The following is a 10,903-nucleotide window of genomic DNA, read 5'->3' on the forward strand; positions in this document are numbered from 1 at the left end:
ATTTCTATGGCTCCTATTTCTCATTACTTGAGTCTCCAAAGGCAGCCTATCTCATCCCAAATAACCTCTACTGTATCTTTTTGTTTCTTCTTCCTTATAGCAATTCTTCATGTTTCAAGCGTTCATTCGTTTATTCATTTGTTAGTTTCTGTCTCCTGTTATTAGACTCCATGAGGGTGGGAAATTGTACGGCAGGTCTAATACCCTACACATTCAGAAAAATTCCTGCTGCAATATTAGAGATCCAATAACTGTCTGTTAAATAAATAAATGAATGATTTATGGGCCATGATACTAGAAATACCTACGGCTCACCAGCCTGATATTTAAGTGGAAGAAAGAGAGTGAATCTTTCCCAAGGAAGAAAAGGTATTATTTTAATTTCTTAGAGGGCTTGTATAATTTCAGATTATCATATTCAATAAACCACAACTAAGAAGAGCATAGACTATCTTATTTTTAAAAATTTGCCTTCATAAAGTGTAGATTCCTGGTGTGCAGTTAAGATGATTTTTTCTGTATTTATGGCTCAAAATAAAAATACTTTAGAGGAAGACAATATGCACAACCCAGTCTTTTGCAAATGTGCATGGAAAATATTTTAAGGAATCCTCTTACATCCACTCAGTGATAAAACAGTTGCTCCGATTCTGACGAGTGGTTGAACATGTTCACGAGAGAAACAGGACATACTAACATTCTCTAACAGAAGGGTAACAGAATTCCTTCACTCCCTAGGTAGTGATATCGTTTCAGTTTTCAGTGACTAGGAATATGTTTCTCTTTAAATATTTAAGCATGGTTTCTGCTTAATTTCTTTCCTCCAAGATGCTTTTCATGCCTTTCAAATATTTGTCAACTTAGGACTCTAGAATGCCTAAGCAGCGTGGGTGCAGGTGAAGCTCTACTGAACACGGTAACCATAGCAACACCTAATTCTCCTGTAATTTGCTGTCTCCTTGGAAGAAGTGAAAAATAAGAGGGAAGGAGCACTGGAGACCGAGAAACAGGAAGACATACAAGAAAGAAATAAGAGGCCCACAGCCTTTCTAGCTCACTTCCTCTCAGCTAAAAATATTAAAGCTGGGGAAACACAAAGGGAAAGCTATTTTTGAGAAAATTTCATGTTGCAAGAGGTCAGAAAAAAGTTTCAATCGGGCTATTTTTGTTGGATTCCCCTCGTACATAGAGCCAAGTTTAAATACAATCTCCAGCAATCTGGAGGCATCAGCATGGATAGTTCAAGCTCTGAGAAAATCTCTTTGGCTTTCCAAGTACCTTGAGTCTGAGCACACATCCCCAGAGAATTTAAACTTCTGTTTTAAGAGATCCAAACCGCAGGAATGGCCCTGGGCAGGAGCCCTGTCAGCATTTTCCTGGATCGGTTTAGTCTCACCATTTTCAGAAGTGTAGCTGGCATGTAGCTGGTTGGAATGGCCTTAGCATTCCAGGTCCCTCCCTCTTTTGTGTCCGTGGAAAAGTCAAAGTGGAATCACAAGGTTGGGCAGGGATGACTGCCAGGTCACCTAACCCCTCAGCTCAGAAAATGACAATATGATCAGAACTGGAAATGGAGAGTCAGAGTGGAACGGTACAGCACCAGCAGCCTCAGCAAGTAGGGAGCTGGAGCTCTGAATGAGAGTCTTAGCCTAGCTCCCCTTCTCAGGACCCTGGGTAAGCCACTTTACAGCTCCCCATACTGGTTTATCTATACGTGCTTCAAGGGTTCACACCATTTGCTCTTGACAGTCCCTCTTTCCCTTCAAACATCATCTAATTCATATATAATTAGCAATAACAAACGCCGCTTCTGCAATGGGGCAGAGGCATTAAAGTAAAGAATACAATTAATGACATTTCATGTTTCCAGCTATGTAAGCACATAATCCTTCTATGGCACTAACTAATAGGGTTACAAAGAGCTACTCTGTTTATATAGACTATAAATATATTAGAAACACAAGGAAAGATTTTATTAAAAATCAAAAATCTGTTCACTCATTTACAATATCAGCTTTGTAATGGAAAACTTTGGATTCTTATCACAAACCCTCCCATAGTCTTTAAGAAGGGGCTGAAATAAGGCAGTGAGACTGTCCAGGATTGTGCAGCTTTCTTAAATTCTAATTTTGATAGTGACCACCTTCAGATCCTATTCAAAACAAAAGGAATGGAAGTCATGGAACTGGTGACTGAATCTGAAATAGGAAAGAACTTTGAAAAAGAAAACAAAACAAAAAAACAAAAAGCACCACAAAACCTCAATTTTACCAAAGGCCACTCAGTAGTCTATAATAACTTCCATCATGTAATCTGTGAATGAGGCAAGCTTTAGTTAGAGACACAATGGCCAAAGCCCATTTAAATAAGCCCTAGACCACACTGACTTTATTGTTTTAGAAGAGATTTGGCTTTCAGTAGGATGCTTAGTGCTTTCTTAATACTTTCTTGGCAGTAAAATTTCTGAAGTTCTATCAACTCTAGCTTCTGCTGTTTCAATGAAGATAAACAGCATCTTGCATGCAAAAGTAGTGTCACCCTCCCTTTTAAAAGATAAATATAAGTACCCAATATTTCAATTTAGGACATTTTGATCAAAATAGAAGTGTTTTTATTTTGAGCCCAATATTTAGTTTTACTACTTGATTTCAGTAATGGACAATGGAATCTGGACTATATCTCTAAAAAGAAAAGTACACCAACAGGCCAAAATTCATGCATTCTGATTTTATTAATCAACACCCATAACATTGTTTTTCTTTCTTTCTTTTTTTTTTTTAGATTTTATTTATTTATTTGAGAGAGAGGGGTAGAGAGGCGGGTTAGGGGAGCAGGGAAGCTGAAAGGCAGAAGAGGGAGAAGCAGGGTCCCCACTGATCAGGAAGCCTGGATGCAGGGTTCCATCCCAGGATCCTGAGATCATAAGGGGAGCTGAAGGCAGACACTTAACTGACTGAGCCACCCAGGTGCCCCCATAACAATTTTTTTCTTATAAAATTGTATTTAATACCGAATGTTCTTATGTGGAACATCATAGGACAGTTTTTAATTTTCTCTAAGTCAAATGATTGTAAAATAATTTATTTCAACTTTGAAAAAGGTGTGCTTATAAAAGGCTATCTTAGAAGATTATCATACACACACACACACACACACACACACACAAATACCCACAAGCTAACTTTGTGAAACATAAGGCAAACAAATTCCATGTGATCATAAGTTGCTACATGTACTAGAACTCCATATTACTTACTGTCCACAGAAGAAAGAAATTGTATGCTTCAGAGTGCAAACTTTTTCAAACAAAAATGTATATGCAGTAAATTAATGAATGAGATCCTGTCTTAGCTATACTCAATAACACTAACATAAAAGAATGCATAACTGAATCCTTAAACTTTCATACTTGTTTTTAAAATGGGCCAAAGGAATATGGTATCTCATATAAACACTAACAAAAGTAAGCAGCATATTGTTTAAAATATTGTTCTGCCAGAAACGTGCATCACTTACAGAAAGACTAAATTACAATTTTGAGAGGCATGATGCTCAAATAAAATAATAAAACCTCAAAGCTGAGCATTATTTAATTGCTTTAATGTCAGTGAAAGTGATGCTGCATCATTCTTTCTAGACAATAAAATTGAGAACTTTTTTTTTCATATCAATTCATTATAGAATTACACTGTTGTCCATTAACAATACAACACAGTACTGTTAAAACTGTTACAACAATAAAATGCAGCCAACTATAAAGCCATAAACACTTAGATAAAATAATGTATAAGGTTGATACTGGCATGATTGGTTGACTTCAAATTAATAGAATGTGTGTATTTACTTATGAGTTTGCTTTAAATGTAATAAACCTAGACAGTAAAATGATGAAATGTGTTCATGGATATTCAAGTACTATATTTTAAAATCATTTTGAAATGGATTCAAGATGGCTAATAATGATGTTGTTCAGAGCAATGTAATTAGAAATATCTTATATAAAACAATTTAGTTCAGTATTTTCTGATTGGTCATTGACTCGCTGGTACTCAAAATATTAGTACATCTGCAGAGTTAGTTAACTAGCATAAAATGAAGACAATGGATTGACTGATCATAATGACTTCACTAGTCAGTTTAATTTATAAAAATAGCTTAACCATTTCACTTGGTGTCGGGTGAGAAAACTGACAAAAAAGCAGTTGGTTAGGGGCGCCTGGTGGCTCAGTGGGTTAAAGCCTCTGCCTTCGGTTCAGGTCATGATCTCAGGGTCCTGGGATCGAGTCCCGCATTGGGCTCTCTGCTCAGCAGGGACCCTGCTTCCCCACCCCTTCTCTCTGCCTGCCTCTCTGTCTACTTGTGATCTCTGTCTGTCAAATAAATAAAATCTTTAAAAACAAAACAAAAAAAAAATGCAGTTGGTTAACTAAATTTTTCACTTTGGAAATAGTTAATCATATAGATGTACCATTTTTACCTGCAGATTTTTAAAGAAATTAATTTAAAGAAGGCTGGTGAGGACACAGTTGGGATGAGCATGTACGTTTAAGATAAGGGAACCTGAGTAAACTTGGTTCAAATCATGGGAAGAAACAAGGTAGTAACTTTTCTTCCTGATTCAGAAAGGCCTCCTAAAGGAAGGAAACATGACCGAAGACTGGTAGACAAAGAAAAGATTATTCAAGACTCGAGGATATAAAAGGCAAGATCAAAGAAAGAGCCAAGATAGAGATGGAGTGCTGAGGAGGATGAGAAGGTAGCATAAGACTACCACATGCTAAATGAGAAATAGAGATGTAATGGGAAATAAATTTCAATAAAAACAGCAAGATAGATATATATATATAGTATTTGCATTTTCTAATGATCAATGATTTTTGCCAACACAAATTGAAAAGAAGGAGCAAAGAAAGGAAAGAACAAAAGAAAGGGGAAAGCATTAGGGGGAAGAAAGAAGGAAAAAGGAAAAGAAAAAAGGGGAAGTCAATGGGGCGCCTGGGTAGACTCCGTGGGTTAATCCTCTGCCTTCGGCTCAGGTCATGATCCCAGAGTCCTGGGATCGAGCCCCACATCAGGCTCTCTGCTCAGCGGGGAGCCTGATTTCCCCTCTCTCTCTGGCTGCCTTTCTGCCTGCTTGTGATCTCTCTCTGTCAAATAAATAAATACAATAAAATAAAATAAAGGGGAAGTCAAGCTGTGTGAACTTATAAATAAAATTATTTTCTCTAATAGCCTTATTAACATAACAAAACCAAAAAAAAGAGAAAAGAAAAAAAAGAGACGTTTTCCACCTCTTGTGTTTTAATGGAAAACAAACTGTTTAAAACTCTTCCCAAAGGACACAATATAAATTAACCAAGTGAAAAAGGAAATCCTGACTTCTTTATTTTGTCTAAATTCTCACAGAATTTCATTAAAATGTATAAGTAAAAAGTATCACAGTTAAAATACTATCACTCAAAGGAAAGCTTATTTCTCTTGAACAGGAAACATTAAGTTCAAAGATTAGATTCAAAGTGTTTTCCATAAAAAGTCAATTAATTGTGTTCATGTTGTTTTAAAATTTTTGATTCATTCCAGAATTGCTTTCAATAAGCATCCTTTGCAAATTTTACAAGGAAACACCTACGGACTTAGTTCAAAGTAATGACAGGGAGGGATATGAACAAATTATGAGGAGGCAGAAAAACAAAACAGATTTCTTAGTTCTCCAGCAGACGCAGGCTCCTCTCCATCCTGAATCCACAACTATTAACAACTGAGAACTTGCCTCTTTTTCCTTCAACTCTTCTACTGCAATCCACACATCCAGACCTTCCCACAGACCCTTCCCCTTGATTTTGGTTCTTTGTCTACCACTTCAGACTGCATAGTTCTTTAACTGCTTTCGAGGCCTGGTATAAATTCCTGAGGCTGATAATTCCTTGAAAATGCCCAAAGTTTCTTCTCAGAAAACTAGGAATTTGAATTTTCATGTGCTGTAGAGCATTTAAAGACATGACTTTCTATAGCTGACTGATGGAAGTATTGAGGGCTGTTAGTATTTGTATTGTATATGTGTGTATACACATACACACACACAAAGAATTATATCTTATCATTCCCTAATTAAAAATATATAAATATATATGGAATAAAGACGTAGGTATACATTAGAGCATTTATATAACCGATGCATAACAGCTTGTCTTTAAGATGTTGGGACATCGCCTCCGTTCAAATACAGTCCCTTGTTCTATGTGTCATATCTGTAATACAACTAATACTCAATTGAATGTCACCTCTTACAGAGGAAATAAATCCTTCTAACTTTATTTATTTGTAAATTTCTTAAAGCCAAAGACCATGTTTTCTATTTTTTTGGAATCTCATTACATAGCCTCCAGTATGATATTTCGAATAGGTGACATAGAGGTGAGTAACAAATAGGAATAAATGTTCTCCTAAAAGCTCATTTGTACACTGAGAGTAATACTATTAAAGAATACTAGTAACAGTAATAGAGAAGTCTAACACTCAGATGTGAGATACATGGTGTAAAGGGAGGGGAAAATTGGTGAAATGTTCAAAATACTGCCCATATAAGAGATGCAGAATGAGTAGATGAAGACAATGACAATAATAAAGGCATAGAGAGAATTAAAGTAACAAAAAGAACTGAAATATCTAAAAGATATATCAGGCAGGATTCAAAGAGCTTAATAGCATCTTTAACTCATGAATCAGAGACAAAAGAGCTTATGACCGTTTCAGAATGTTATCTTTTGGTTCATGCATCTAGTAATGACTTTACCTAATGACTACTGTTAGCATTAAGGAGTACAGTATTGACCTAAGGGTAGTGTTCTCAGCTACTTTAACTGCTATTTCAGATTCTTTATCTTAATCTGTCATAAGGAAATTAAGAATTGAAAAGACTTCATTAATCAGAATAATCAACTTGAATACTAAAATCCCCACATTGGTTTCATATGGTCTGTCTCCTAAGGATGTTGATGAATAATTTAGGGATGCATGCACTGTTATGTATACATCTCAACAAACATAGTAACTATTTAATCCTCAAACCCAACAGTAAAACTATAGTTCTCAAAAGCACAGCAGTCCAGCCCATTATCCAGTTGCTAATAAAATTCAACACAAAATACGTGTGCCATAAGAAAACATGCAAAAATACAGTAACAAATATTTTTCTTCCTTCTCCCTTCTGATGTTTAGAAAATTTGCAAATCAACTTAAGCCAAAAGTGGTAAAGGAATGAAATAGTTCCTTCAGGCTTAGATTCTGTGCCAAGTTTCATTTCTGGCTGCATATTTTTGTCCAAGTTCAAGATCCCTGAAAAGAAATACTTAAAAGAGAAAATACCCCTTTAACCTCAGCAAAGCAAAATTAGTAGAGGCTGCTATGGGAAGAAAAGAGCTTCTGCCTAGAGATGGGTGTGCTCCCGGTGTTTGGTTTCCACTGAGAGGATGTCTGCTCTCTCAATGAATCTGAAGTAGCTACTATGATGAGGTAATGGCTGTGCCAGTTTCACTGGGTCATGCTCTCTCAGCACATTCTTTCTCTTTCTCCTCCCTGAGAAGGTGCTGTAAACAAGTCATCCTGAGAGAGAGCTGCTGCAGAGAATGAACAAGTCCTACATTCAAAACTGAGACAACTATCCCTGCTGTTGGTAGTCTAGACACAACTAGAAGCTTAAAGCAGCACAGACAGCCAGAAAGAAACAGATTATTTGATGGGGGGGGGGGGGAGCGAATAAGAGAGGAGAGAAACAAAGAAAATGAAAACTAAAGTAATCAGAAAATTTTTTAAAGGAAGCTTAATTTTTAAATGGCTTAGATCTCTAGATGTACATATTTTAGACAATTTTCTACTTACATGTAAAATTTTTTAAAACTTTTGAAAATTAAATAGTATTATAGAAAATGTTACAAATGAAAGTTAAACAAATCATGAAGAGATAAGCAGCATGTACCGATGATCTTAAAGGCACAATAGCTCTGATAACAAGCAAATCATGATACAGATGTAAACCTATGAATACATAGGTTATCATTTCTGGTAATAACATTACCAGAAAGTCAATGTTCAAATATTCACACAAATTAATATTCTTTATTGAAAGAAAAAAAAAATGCCCTTTACCTTTTCTTGGAGGGAGGATGCTTTTTGTGCATAAAGGGGAGAGCGCTGATTCAAACACTGGGGATTTACAAATCCATAAAAATTTCTACCAAAATACCCCTATTGCCCAGTTAAATGGGTGTTTTGTGTCACATTCAAGTGAAAGGCTATAATCTTCCTCCTGGGCGATCTAAAGGACTTTTATTTATTTAATCTATTTTCATTGCCAAAAAAAATATAATCACCCACAGTAAAATGACAGGGTGACAGAGCTATGCTTTATACTGGGCTGGTACCTGAAGCTCAAGCATGGGACATTTTGCATAATGTGGCTCACATAAAAGGCTTTGTTCTCCATCGCCTCACTGCGGCTGCAAGCCTCAATTTCAGTTTGCAGTCATTTCCTCTCCTGGATCAACCATTTTTAAATAAATTATACCTTTAACATTTGAGTTAGTGCCTTGCCAACATCCATTAATCCTTCAGTCTCACCTTCAAAATTATGTATCACCCAACAATATATTTTTCTTGTTTTGCACTACAGATTTTATTCATACCATAATCCCCAAACCCTCAAGGATAAATTTAAAAGAATTTGTCTTTTAAGTAGTTACTCCCTTTCGTAATATTACATATATAATGTATTATATATGTGCATGCGTGTGTGCGATGTGTCCAAGTGCACCCATGTGCGTGAGTTTGTATGTGCATGCATTGTGTCAGTTTTAAATGTCTATACCCTGGAAGCATTATGCTAAGGGCTTACAGCAGATGGCACACAGTGATTGTTAGAAACGGGCTTGTTGCTAATGAAAGCTTTTTATTTCCTGACAAAAATCCTGAAGTCCTGACACCAGGCAGTGTAACATCAATTCCAGTTTTCAAAGATGCTTTTTATTCTGACCCCATCTGCTTTACTCCCCCCTCCCCTCCCCTACACACACACACACAAACACAACACCACCCCACTCCGGGCTCCTTTCATACACGCCTCCTTGAAATTTCCATCCTTAAACAAAAGACTAGGTTGGGGAACGATGAAACTCGGCAATGAGGGCCCCAAAAGCCTTAAAAAAGAAAAAGAATAGATGGACGGTAGGTGCAGGTTTCTCACCCCCATGGCTTGAACAGACCGTGTGGAGCTTCAAGCTCATCCAGACATTTTTTCGTGTCCCACCCTCCAACACGAGCAGACACTGGTTTTTCACTTTCCTAAAATTATATTTATCAATCTTCTTCTTCCAGCTGTTTCTGGAAGAATTACAAGGAAATGCTTTCAAATTGACAAGGCTTTCTTAACTCACTCCTCCGTCAGTGTGCAGTTCTCTGCAGCTAGATGGACACACACACACACACACACACACACACACACAACCCTCCACCTCGAATTCTTTTCCCCCCATTATCTTTGTATAACCCACTCCTCGTCTTTCTACAGCTCAGGTACTGTTAGCTCTCACTATGGATATCCTAAGTTCCCGGGGTTACAAAGTGGTACCTAACAAGGTCATACACGCTTCTACAAATCGAGAGCCCAGGTAGCGGCAGCACCAATTCCCCTGCTCCGTGGGGACACCTGGAGAGGCCGGGCCTGCAGCTGCCGCCAGGTGGGAGGCGGGAGAGCCGGCCAACCTGTGCCTGCTTCCAAGGCAGAGGGAACGAGACCGCGCCCTCCCCATTCCCACCCCTTTCCTGGCTGAGGCTCCCTCCAAGCAGAGAGCCAAGCGGAGAAAGGAAAGGCGCCCTATACAGAACCAGAGGCGGGGACGGCTCTCTTACCTGGTCTGGATGCACCCACGGGAGCGGCTTCCTGCGCTCACGGACCTGAGGACGGTGCCCTCCGGAGAAGAAAGGGAGACGGGGCAGGGGAAGGAGGGAAAGGAGGAGGATAACCGAAAGAAGCGGAAGGAAAGAAAAGGAAGCGAGGAGGAGGAGGATGCTGCTGCTGCCCCGCGGCCGCCGAGAGCCCGCGCAGCCCGAGCACCCGGCCCAGTCTGAGCGCCGCCCTGGCCTGGGCTCTCCAAGCCGCCGCCCCGCCCCGCCCCGGCCCTGGCCCCGCCTCCTCGCGCCGGCCCCGCCTCCCCGCGCCCGCCGCCCCTCCCCCGCCCCACCTCCCGGTGCGGCCGCCCGCCGGCCGCTGGGCGGTGCCCCCAGCTGCAGTGTCGGGGAAGGGAGAGCGCGGCCGCCCCGCCTCCTGCCGCAGCCAGTCCGCCGTCCCGCGGGGACCGCAGCAGTGGCCGCTGGCGGAGCTGCCAAGCCCCGGCCACACGGGGCTCCAGGGAATTCCCCCTCCGCCGCCGTCAGAGTGAGACCAGCGCCCTCGGCCCAGGGGCTCCCGGCGGACCCTCTTCCCTTTGTCCTGGGGGAATTGGAGGGTGTCCCCATAAATGCCCTCCTTTCCTTCCTCTGTCACTGAGAGGAAAGGGCTCCCGTTACCCCTTCGTGGGGAAGGCTCACTGGCCTTGCTTCCACAAACCTGACAACAGTTGCATTCAGAAAAGACAGGAAAATGAGGTGCGAGGGAGGGGCATGAGGACCGAGAAGAACTCTTGTCAGTTGTGAGGGAGCAAGGACTGAGGGTTCAGAGAAGTCTAGACCCAGCTCTGTCACTAATCAGATCCATCCATTCATTTATCCATTCAATAAATGTTTATTAAAACCTACTCTGAAGGGCACTGTTCTAGGCACCGTAGAAGCATCAGTGAATAAAACCAGCCCCCCTGCCTTCCTCCCTGTACCCCAAATTACTGCCTCCATGAACGTTATGTACGTGCTAGAT

General features: G+C 40.0%; 1 protein-coding gene across 30 annotated transcripts in view; it reads right to left on the reverse strand.

Annotated features, from left to right (window-relative positions):
* The window catches only part of MAP2 (microtubule associated protein 2), a 290,836-nt gene extending 280,685 nt beyond the window's left edge, over window positions 1-10,151 (reverse strand). For 14 of the 30 annotated variants that reach the window (XM_082691614.1, XM_082691617.1, XM_082691612.1 and 11 more), the window contains exon 1: window positions 9,904-10,150. The gene's annotated coding sequence lies outside the window, so the exon portion shown is untranslated. Of the gene's footprint in view, window positions 1-9,903 lie in introns of all 30 variants that reach the window. The other 16 variants (XM_082691626.1, XM_082691625.1, XM_082691621.1 and 13 more) reach the window with 5 other exon arrangements.
* Between the last annotated feature and the right edge of the window lie 752 nt (window positions 10,152-10,903).

The sequence above is a fragment of the Mustela nivalis genome, assembly GCF_964662115.1.
Source record: "Mustela nivalis genome assembly, chromosome: 11".
NCBI classification, from domain to species: Eukaryota; Metazoa; Chordata; class Mammalia; order Carnivora; family Mustelidae; genus Mustela; species Mustela nivalis.